The 11,690-nt window shown below is 34.9% G+C and overlaps 1 non-coding gene across 1 annotated transcript; it reads right to left on the bottom strand.

The window, feature by feature from the left end:
- Positions 1-10,347: 10,347 nt before the first annotated feature.
- LOC121156969 lies at positions 10,348-10,453 on the bottom strand. Its single transcript, XR_005883950.1, has one exon. It is a non-coding gene; the product is annotated as a U6 spliceosomal RNA (small nuclear RNA).
- Between the last annotated feature and the right edge of the window lie 1,237 nt (positions 10,454-11,690).

The following is an 11,690-nucleotide window of genomic DNA, read 5'->3' as shown; positions in this document are numbered from 1 at the left end:
TGCAAAATATCATGAATCGTTGCATTCATTCTCCTTCCTTTAATGGGACTCACATACTCATAACTACAAGCAACTGCCTCTTTACGGGGAGGACCAGACAGGAAAGTATAAGCCACTGTGATATGGGTCAACTCACCACATATGGTTGTTTTTGGAAAATAGTATCATTACAGGATCGGATCTAGTAGACATTTTCTTTTAGTTTAAGAACTGACTATTGTGGCCCCTCTCTCCCCGTCTCACGGTTTTGTTTGTTGAACTGTGCCTGGACACGTTGTTTTTAACTACGAGACTGTGCTTCTGTGTAGTGAAGAAAGAAAGATAAAATGGATATCGGATGGCTAAGCAACATTTTTGCAAGGTTTGCGAGAGGAATATTAAAGATTAGAGAATTTAATTGAAAAGATTAGAGCAGGAAAAGCAGCCAAGACTTCTACAACTTCAAGCAAATTGTAATATTCTTTGAAACTCTATTGCATTGGAGAATGAAAAAATAACAGATGGATTCAATATTTCATATATGTCTTAAATACTGAAGCATTACAAAACCTTATCTGAAAAGAAATTTTCAAATTTACAAAAGAAGTAAAAAGAAAAATATAATGGGATATAGGCAACTAGATAAAAATAAAATGGAAAATAGACACATCATATGAAAGATACTTTGTAAACATATTGATGACTTGATGCAGACATTAAAACACAGAACTGGTGAAATTTACAAGGATAACAAGTTAAAATAATGAAGCAACTTGACAAAACTAATGACTTTTTTAAGATTTATTTTTATTATGTTTTTTATTGGAAAGGCGGATATGCAGAGAGGAGAGACAGAGAGGAAGATCTTCCATCCGATGATTCACTCCCCAAGTGAGCGCAACGGCCAATGCTATGCCGATCCGAAGCCAGGAGACTCTTCCGGGTCTCCCACATGGGTGCAGGGTCCCAAAGCCTTGGGTCGTCCTCTTCTGCTTTCCCGGGCCACAGGCAGAGAGCTGGATGGGAAGCATGGCTGCCGGGATAGAACCGGCTCCCATATGGGATCCTGGGGCATGCAAGGCGAGGACCTTTAACCGCTTGCGCCACGGCGCCGGGCCCAAAACTAATGAATTTTTAAATGTTTCTAACTATACAACCAGCCAACTATACAACCTATCCAATTTTGCAAAGAGTTTGAAAAAGGAAAGTGCTGTTACACATTGTGATGATATAAAGAAGATAATAATAAAAGGCAGTTTGATAAAGATATTTCCATATGAGAAGAATAATGACAGTGGGGGTGCAAGTTCACAGAGAACTTAGAAAGCATGGTGAGAAGGAAAAGAATACCAGGCATTTTAGCATTGTGGTTAAGTGTAGTTTCTGTGTCCTGTTTCTTGAGCTTCAGCCTTACTCTAGCTCTGGAACCTTGGACATGCTGTTTGATTTCTTACTTCTCTTACTTTGCAATTTCATGAAAATGTAGTGTCATAGTCTTCTCTATGTTAAATGTGTTATTACACTGTAGAGTACTTAGAATACTGCTTCCCACACACTAGTCACAAGAAAAGTATTCTTCAATTAAAATATTGGGTAACATTTTAAAGTTCAGATTTTTTTTCAAACATGTTCATTTGAAAGGCAAAGTTACTGAGAGAGAGAGAGAGAAGATGAAACAAAAAGAGATCTTCCTTTCACTATCTCCATCGTGTGATGATCTAAATGGCAGCGTTTGAATAAGCCCAATGTTGGGATCTGGGAGCTTTCTCTCCGTCTCCATATGGTTGGAGAGGCTCAAACACTTTGTTTTCCCCTGATGCTTTTCCAAGAGCATTAGCAACATGCTGGATCAGCAGTGAAGCTACGAGGACTCAGACCAGTGTCCGTATGGGATATTGACGAGAAAGACAACAGCTTGTCCCAATATGCCATAGTGGTAGCCGTAAGAGTTCAGTCTTTGAAACAGTTGAGTCTATTTTTTGTGGCTTCCATCTGTATCTATTGAATTGTTTGTCAGACAGGTGTTAATCCACACTTTAAAATATGTAAAATTTTATTTTTTATCTTATACTTATGATGCACATGTGTCTTTTTTTGGAATGGTTATTGAGAACCTGTATGCATCTTATTAACTTACCCAAAATTTATTCACAAGTTATATTCACAGAACTATTGTGTGTACAAGCATTTTGTCAGTTTCTTTATGTGGATTTTTCTCCAGCAGCTAATTAGATATTGACTCTTTGAATGTTTTTGCAAGCATCCAGGTGTTTGAAAAGATATAGAAAAGTGCGTGTTTAATTGCATGTCATATTTGAATAAACTTACATGTCCCCTTTTCAACTGAATGCTGACTTGTCTGCTGTTTCTTTATCAAAATTGGAAAGTATGTTTTTCTTGTGTTAGAGATTTTGTTCTTTAGTACAAAGCACCTTCAAAAATGGGAAGTGGAACACAAATTTCTAATTAAGATCAATTTCTGTGCATTTGTGTTATTAGTGGGAAATGAATGTACTGAAACTACTCAAGCATTGCATATAAATTACTTCTGTTTATTTTATATTTTTTCTTGCTGTTTCAGAAGCTATATATGCTTCATATAGATGAAAACAGATAATCTTATCTTTTAAGATTAATTTTAATTTTTAGTATTTGTTTCTAGCATTTAATGTGATTTGTAATAAAATTTTAAGTACATAAGTATATTTTCTTCTTCCCTCTCTGTTCCCTTATTCCTCCCTTGTTTCAGTTTTTATGATGACACATTTTAAATTTATATTATAATAAAATAGTTTGGTACTTCACCAAATCAGAAGATGGATAAATAGAAAGCAAAATCACCCTAAGTTATTTGGGATACAGGCAATGCCTATAAATGAATGGAAATATTCCCATTTCACCTAAATATAGTAACCTTTATAGTACTCACAGATCATTAAACCGCAGTAATGTAACATTCTCAACCACTAGTTTAATCAAGGTGAAAAACAATGTTTAACAATGCATTATTTGCAACAAGGCTGTTACAGACAGACATCTTTTCCTTTTTTTTTCCAAAAATAATTTGCTTGATATCTAATGTTATCTCTCACAAATAAGGAAGTACGTACAGTAGCTATCTTTCTGGATCCAGTTTGTCTCATAAATATGGTGACTTCAGTTGAGTACAGTTTATTTGAAATGGCAAAAATTCATTTACTTTTATATCTGAATAATATCCCATTGTGTGTAAATATATATACATATACCTATCTATCCATGTATAGGTATGTATGTGCATACAGATAACCCATTGTGTACACACACATGCACATATATATAAAGAAAATGTGATGTTGATATCAATAAAATCAATAAGCTAGAAGAGATGATGATTATCTTAAATGTTGATTGTGTATAGTTCTAAGCGTGGTTGTATAGATATCTCTTTTGATTCATTGTGTTCAACTCTTTTGGGTATGTACCCAGTAGTGTGATTGCTGGATCATATAGTAAGTTTATGTCTAGTTTACAAAGAAATTTCCATATCGCTTCTATAATAACTGCACTAATTTACATTCCCATCAACACAGTATCAGTGTATAAGTCATCCCTTTTCTCCACATCCTCAGTGCAATTTGTTATTCTTTGAGTTCTGGACTTCAGATGATGCATTATTATGACTTGGTTTGTACAGGGATAATGATGGTAAACACTTTCCTTTTCATATATCTATAGGCCATTTGAACTTCTTTTGAGAACTGTTTATTGAACTCTTTCCCATTTCTCAGCTGCATTGGTTGTTTCATTGTTGAGTTTCCTAAGTTGCTGATATAATTTTAAATATTAATCTTTTCTTACAGAGTTCATTTGTAATTTTTTTTTCCATTCTATTGAATGTCTCTTTACTGATCACTTCAAACATTTCTGAGTTTGATTTTGCAATTTTTGCTTTTGTTGCCTGTGTTCCGTGGCTTTCGTTGAAAAGCTACGCCCACATCAATGTTGTGAGAAGTTTCAATATGTTTTCTTCCAGCAACTTCATATTCTAAGCTTATAGAGTTTTAATCCACCTTAAATGGCTTTTGTTATGATAAGAAGTATGGATCTAATTTATTTGTTTTACATATGCACGTTGAGCTTTCCAGAACCACTTGTTAACAAGATTTTGCTTATTTGGCTGTAACAACATTTTATCAAAAACAAGCAAACCAAAACTGTTTTCAGTGTGCATGTCATTTCTCGGTTCTCTTTCTATTTTATTGATATATGTATTTCCTCTCAGGACTGTGTGGTTTTAATTGCTATAGCTTCATACTGTTCTCTAAAAAAAGGTAATTGTGATGCCAGTCGCTTCATTTTTCTTGTTCAGGATAGCTTTAGATATTCTGGGTCTATTGTGATTCCACCTAAATTTTAAGATTTTTAAGATTCTATCAAGACTGTCATTAGTATGTTGATAGAAATTTGAGTTCAATTCAATCTGTATATTCCTTTAAGTATTATAGATATTTTGATTAATCTGATTTTTGCCATCCCTGAGCAATGACTAAGTTTATCCATTTTTGTATGTGTTATTGGTATTTCCCTCATAATTTTTAAAAAATAATTTTTGTTGTAAACGTTTTTCCTTTCTCTGATTAAACTGGTTCCCAAAATATCTTCTTTATGTGACAAATGGGAATGAGACTTCCTTTTTGATTCTTCCTTATGATAGCTTATCATTAACATATAAAACTTCCAGTCTGATACAGTAGCCTATCGGATAAAGTCCTCATCTTGCACACACCAGGATTCCATATGGGTGCCAGTTTGTCCCTGCAGCCATATTTCCCATTCAGCTCCCTGCTTGTGGCTTGGGAAAGCAGTCAAGGACAGCCCAAAGCCTTGCAACCCTGCACCCAAGTGGGAGACTCAGAGGAGGCTCCTGGTTCCTGACTTTAGATGGGCTCAACTCTGGCCATTGTAGCCACATGGGGAGTACATCAGTGGATGGAAGATCTTCGTCTCCGTCTCTTCTCCTCTCCATATATCTGACTTTCCAATAAAAAAATTACTAAATAAGTCGTAAAAAAGAAACAACATACAAAAATCCTACTGGAAACCTAAAATGGGTAAAGAAAGAAACAGATTCATACTCTAGATGAACTTTGAGTTAAAGATTCTCAACGAGATAGTAGCAAATCAAATCCAAAATTACACCAAAAAGATCATACATCACTGTAAAACAGAATTTATCCAAGAACTACCAGGATCATTCAGCATTTAAAGGATAATAAATACCATAAATTACATGAATAAAATGAGGGGCAATATCAATGTGGTTTTCTCAGTAAATGCAGAGAAAATATTTAATAAAATGCAATACCTTGTCATGATTAAAAGGTGTTGACAAATTAAGTAGAACAATAACTGTCAAAACAACAGAAACAATAGAAAACAATAGGCCTGGTGAATATGGAAACTCCCCTTCAGCCATGTAAATAGAAAGAATGTCCACTTTAACAAATCTTATGCAATATAGTATGAAAGCTTTAGTGAAAAAAAATGAGGAAGAGAAAGAAATGAAGGACAACAAAATTGAAAAAGAAGTTGAATTGTCTATTTTTTCAGATGGCATGTTTTATATGGAAAACTCTAAATGGTCAATCAAAAAGCTTTTAGAATTGATAAGCCAGTTAATCAGCATTGCAAATTACAAAATGAACAAAAAACATATTAAAATGCAGAACACACATGCACACACACACACACACACACACACACACGCTTCTGTATGGCCAGATACCCACACATTTTCTTTTGAGCTTTTCTTATCAAATGAAACCTTTTTTCAAAGTTACTCATTAATCATTATCTATTTAAATCAACATAAAGAAAGAAAAGGAAAAAAAAAACACGGTTGAAAGGTCTCTAGGCTTGAGCCATTCTCTACTACTCTCCCAGGCTACAAGCATGATGCAAAGTAGGCCAGCTGGACAGCAATTGGCGCCCATATGAGATCCCAGCACTTACATGGCAAGGTATTAGCTAATAAGCTATCCTACCCGGCCCCAGAACTTCTAAAATTCAAAAATCAGAAAAACTTTTTGTACTAAAGATCTGCAGACTAAAAGTGAAGATTTGTGCACATTAAAATTGTAAGCATTACTGATATAGTCCTCATCTTTCATTTAGCATTTTAGTTGTTTGAGTTCTTGCCAATATTAATATGGTTTTATTGAAGGTTAGCAACATCCTCTGAATAATCTCATCCAGAGCTTATCAGTTTTCTGCCTGATATCAATTTCAACTAAGCTAGTCACAGGCCTTCCAGCTCAGATTGGATCTGCAATTGGCTAACCAAAGTCTCTGGCTGGCCAACGGAAGAGCTGGGGATCTCTCAACCTCCAAAAAAATCTGAGTCATTTGCTTATAATAAGTCTCTAGCTGGGTAGACACACAGATTTATCTTTACCTCCATCCTATTATTTTTGTTTCCCTGGAGAATTTATTTCTCCCATTATAAATAGTCTTATTATGCCTTCCATTTCATTTTTTACCTTTCCATACTAGATTCAAACCACATTAAAGATTGAATCAAAATACAATTATGTTTTTCATAACTGTTTCACATTAAACAAGTATATTTCTTAGCAGTGATGTAGCTTTCAGAAAAATTATGGGAAAAAAATCATATGTGTATGAGTCATCGAGTATGTTTGTTGTTTGTTCATCTATTTTGTTTTCCACAAAAAGGCTTAAGGCACTGAGCCATTCTCAACTCTACTGGTATCTTATAATGTGTCCTTTCATCTATACCTATAGAGGAATGATGACCTTTTATCTTGAACTTCAAAAGTAGTGTTCCTAATTTTGCTATTCCTAGGTAAAAATCAAACAGAAGCTGCAGAACTGCTACTGATAGAAGACATCCTGATGCAAAAGCCATTAGCTTCTTAGTCATATTCTTTTACTGTCGTGTTTGTATTCTTGGTTCAAAAGATGCCAAATGCAAAGTTTACAGCAACGGCTGACAGAGTCCTTGCCAGTAGCAAAATAGTTCAAGTGAGTAATAAAATCTATGTGTTCATCAGAATTTAAAGTTTCACTTAATCCTGAAGGCAATGATTAATTTTATTAGCTGGAGAAACATTACTTTCCTGATATCTAGCTCGTCATGATATCCAATTTCATTGAAATACATAAAATGTTCTAGGAAATAAAGTTTGATTCGATGTGTCTCACATAATAGATAACAGCAGTGGAACACAAGCCATGTAGCTGCAGTTAATGCTATGTGTAGGAAAAAAACAGCTGTATGTAAGAAAGAACTGTCTAGACCTAACTACTAAGCAAAATGTTCAAAGGAGTGTCCCCGAGGGCTCGTAGCCACAGCAAATTACTCCACACACATCATTCCTTAAATAATATATGATGTTTTAGAGCATTAAATGAGCTTACAGTTCATAATCACAGTCAAAAACACAAGAACGGTAAACCATATAATGCTGAATTTGGAAAAGGAAGGAGGGAAAGGAAAATAGGGAAAAAATCGCTAGGAAAAAAGTACATTTCACTTAGAGACTGTTCTTGCAGTATTAATTATTAATTTTCTCCGTGTTCATTATTTATAGTACTATCATTAGAATTAAATTTAGAGAGTGACTTTACACAGTGAAGATCAGATGTGGATCATATCAATGTCCCTGAAAGCTCCAGAATTTTAATAATCTCAGTATGAAATTTTAGTAAAGAAATGCCAACCTCTGTATTTCTTTGCCTAGTTTTACTAATTTCAGGTATCTTAGTAGAATAACTGTTTGTGATGGAAACTGATGATTGCCCATAAAATAATAATCACTCATGGCTTTAATATGTGTTAATATGTTATTATTTAGTTAAAAACCTTTTGTTGTCATTTTAATGTATATCTGAAAAACTCATATTTTTTTTAAAGATTTATTTTTATTATTTTTTCATTGGAAAGGCGGATATACAGAGAGGAGAGACAGAGAGGAAGATCTTCCATCCGATGATTCACTCCCCAAGTGAGCACAACGGGCCGATACTATGCCGATCCGAAGCCAGGAGCCTCTTCCGGGTCTCCCACGTGGGTGCAGGTTCATCTGTAGGTTGGCTATATTGGATGCATTTTTAACTTATAATGGGTTGATGGTTTTATCAGAATGTAATCATCAAATAAGCCAACATGAAACTATGTATTCAATATTTGCCTGGTTTGTGCTAGAATATTTTTGGAATTCAAAGTTTCATGCTCTTGCTTTTCAAACGGTGACACTCTAATATGTATTATTTATAAACATATACTCACAAGTAAGAAAATTGAAAGAACTATGGAAATATATCATTCGAGGTGTCCTGGAGAATAAAAAAACTGTGAGTATATTGGAAAACATGGTGGATTGTCAGGTGCATTTGGGATGATACTAAAAATTTAGCAGAGGAGCAAAGGGCAGAGAATATAGAATCAAAAGAAAATGTATGAAATAATGGGATTTCAATAAACTTAACAGGATATGACTTTCAAAAAAGCATCTTCGTATAATTGACATATGATTTATCAAAGTCCAAAGTTCACTGAAGACAGATGTTTGGTGAGTCAGAACTCTAGCACGATTGGAATAGACCAATTTCACTGCGTGTAAAACTACCAAAAAGGAATGAAAACATTGTACCCAAGATACGCTCACACTACCATGTTAATACTTGTGAGCTGACATAGGGAAATGAACATGATGCCAATCATCAGAAAAATTGACCAAGAAAATGTGAAATATATTTATGTGTACACACACACACATACACACACACACACACACAATTATATACACAATAGAATATTATTAGCTGTAAATAGACATGAGATTCTATTATTCATATCAAAATGACTATAACTGGAGAAACTTACATTTACTGAAATAATCCAGTTACAAAAAGACAAATACCATATGCTCTCCTTCTGCTGTAGCTAAAATAATAATAATAAAAAAAAACAGTAATGTGTGTATGGATCATTAAAATACTGTATTTTGTGAAACTTTGTTTTATAGTTTGTCAAGCAATTCTGATGAATGATACACAACTAAAGTTGCAATTATCTGCAATTGCTTTGAAATGTATTATATATACGAGTAAAATTGAAATCATCTCATAAGATTATTGTTTAAAACTCTTGTTTATATTCCTGTTGAATTATGTTTTCATTCTTATTAAACTCTGCTTACTAGACTCTACTTATAAACTATTTCCTGGTACATTAGGGCTTTAGTGCAATGTAAATTAAATATTATCTTAAAATTATAAAATAATAAATAAAATAAAATAATTTTCAATTTTTACTATTATAGAATTACTACAAAACCAGTGGATTAACACAGCACAATTGCAGTTTTACAATTAGTCAAGTCAGAAGTTCGAACTGAGTGTTATGGGGGACAAACTCAAAGCAATGGCCAAGCTTGTTGCTCCTGAGGGCCACAACAGGAAACCTGCTGCTTGTCTCTAAGGGTTTCTAGAATCAGTTAGCATTCCCACATTGTGGCCGACTTACTGCTATCCCTGCTTCTGCAGTCCCTCTGGGCTCTCCTCATCCGTCTTGCCCCTTCCCTCTGACTCTCTGTGCAACTTATTTTTTGTACACATAAATGTCATACAGAGATATCTAAATCTGTTGATTGATAGTAATGCACAGGAACAGCTGCATCCCATACTGAAGCTCTTGGACAGAGCGCCAGGTCTGATCTTAATTTTAGCTTCCTGTGAATGCACACCTATAATAGTGGAAAGTGATGGCTTAAGTTTATCAGTCCCTGCATCCCACATGAGAGTAGCACTGGGTTTTACCCCTAGCCTTTAGCCAGGTTGCTCTGACTGTTGCAGATGTTTGGTGAGTGAACCATCAAATAGGAATTATGTCTCTCTGACTTTCTGATAAATAAATTAACTGGTACTACTAGTAAGGTTTATTTATTTTAAAATAAGAAGGGTGATGACTGGGGGAGAGGGAATGTGTCTTCCATCTACTAGCCTAGTCCTTATGTGACCACAACCACCATGGCTGGGCCAGGCCAAACTTATTATCTGGGAACTTGCTTTGTGTTTCCCACATACACAGAGAGAAAGAGACAGGGAGCAGGACTTTCCATCTGCTGGTTCACAACCCAGATGGTTGAACTGATCAGGGTTGAGCCAGGCTGAAGCTAAAATCAGGAGGGCCATTCAGGTCTCCAATGTAGATGCAGGAACCCAAATATGCTAACCATCTTCTGCTACTATCTCAGGTGCTGGATCACCAGGGAGCTGATAAGTAGTTTAGTAGCCAGGACACAAATAGACACGCATGGAATGCCAGCATTGCAGGCCGAAAGAGGCTTTAACCACCGGATCACAATATTATTCCATTCCTGCTTTTTGCATATCATTCTTGCACAGGGGCCATGCTAATCTTCTCTGTATTATTCCAATTTTAGTATATGTGCTCCAAAGCGAGCACCCATTAATGCTTTTTAAAATTTATCTTGGATAAATCTAAAAAGATGTCTGTACTTTTGCTAAACTTGATGAGTTTATTATATTAGATCATGGGGTTTTCACATTTGTACCCAGATACTGTCCTCACAATCTTCTTGCTGCAAAACCCACCAATGAATTTCACATCTTTACCATGTAATCAATTATTCTCTTTGTAAAATGAGCAGATAATCAAAAGTTAGGTTAGTTTTAAAGTATCAGAATAAAAGACCCATCCCTGAAAAATACAATTAGAAATTAAAATGCCAATGATAGTCATATAATCTCTTGCTTCTCAATAAAACACTAATTTATACATAAATACATGTATTAAATATAATATTCTTAGAAAGACTAGTAGAAATTAAAGATGGTATGGAAGAAATTAATTTAACAACATTCTAAGAGAGAAGTAATGTTAGCATCCATGTGATTTCTCATAAAGTAACACATATAGAGAAAAATATAGATGAAAAGAAAACACCTTCATATGACAATTGAAAATTCAGGAACCATGGTAGCAGCAGTGACAGAACAGGGTTTGTGAACATTACAGATACACAGATCGGGCTGGCACCCTGGTTGATGAGACCCAGCCATTACCTAGGATGGCAGCACTAAACATGTACATCAGTTAGAGACCCGGCTGATCTCTGCTGGTGTGCTTTGGAAAGCAGGCAGTGATAATCCCAGTTCTTAGGCTGGGTACCAATGTGGAGGACCAAAGAAGCTGCTAGATCCTTGAACTCTCCTTGTGACCATTTGGGAACTGAATCAGTAGCTGAAAGTTGCCTCTCCCTTTCTCTTTCTCTCACTCATTTCTTCTCTTTCTCTTTGTGTAACTCTGGTTTCCAAATAAATTTCAAAATCTTAACCTTAAAAAAGGACACACACATTTTTAAAAGTACAGGAGTTTCTGCAAGCTACAGCAAACACTTCACTAACATTGGAATTAAAAGGTGTTTGTTCTGTACCAAAAATGTTTATAATCTATGTATATACTTCATGAAACAATGTAATGAAAAAAATGTACATACAGAAACACACACACACAGATATACACACATAATGCTTCTAGGCAGTAGAGGAATCACCATCGGATCCACATTAAGATAGGCGTGAACTATAACTTAATCTGTTCCTTGACCTCTAAATCCTGTTGTGACTGATAGGTTATAGTGATGTTTTCCATCTGCTACAATCAGTTCTTGTTTTGAGTC

Source organism: Ochotona curzoniae, unplaced genomic scaffold (genome assembly GCF_017591425.1).
Source record: "Ochotona curzoniae isolate NIBS_2020 unplaced genomic scaffold, NIBS_Ocur_1.0 contig_3498, whole genome shotgun sequence".
Classification (NCBI taxonomy): Eukaryota; Metazoa; Chordata; class Mammalia; order Lagomorpha; family Ochotonidae; genus Ochotona; species Ochotona curzoniae.
Note: the sequence above shows the minus strand (reverse complement) of the source record. Positions and strands in the feature narration are given on the sequence as shown.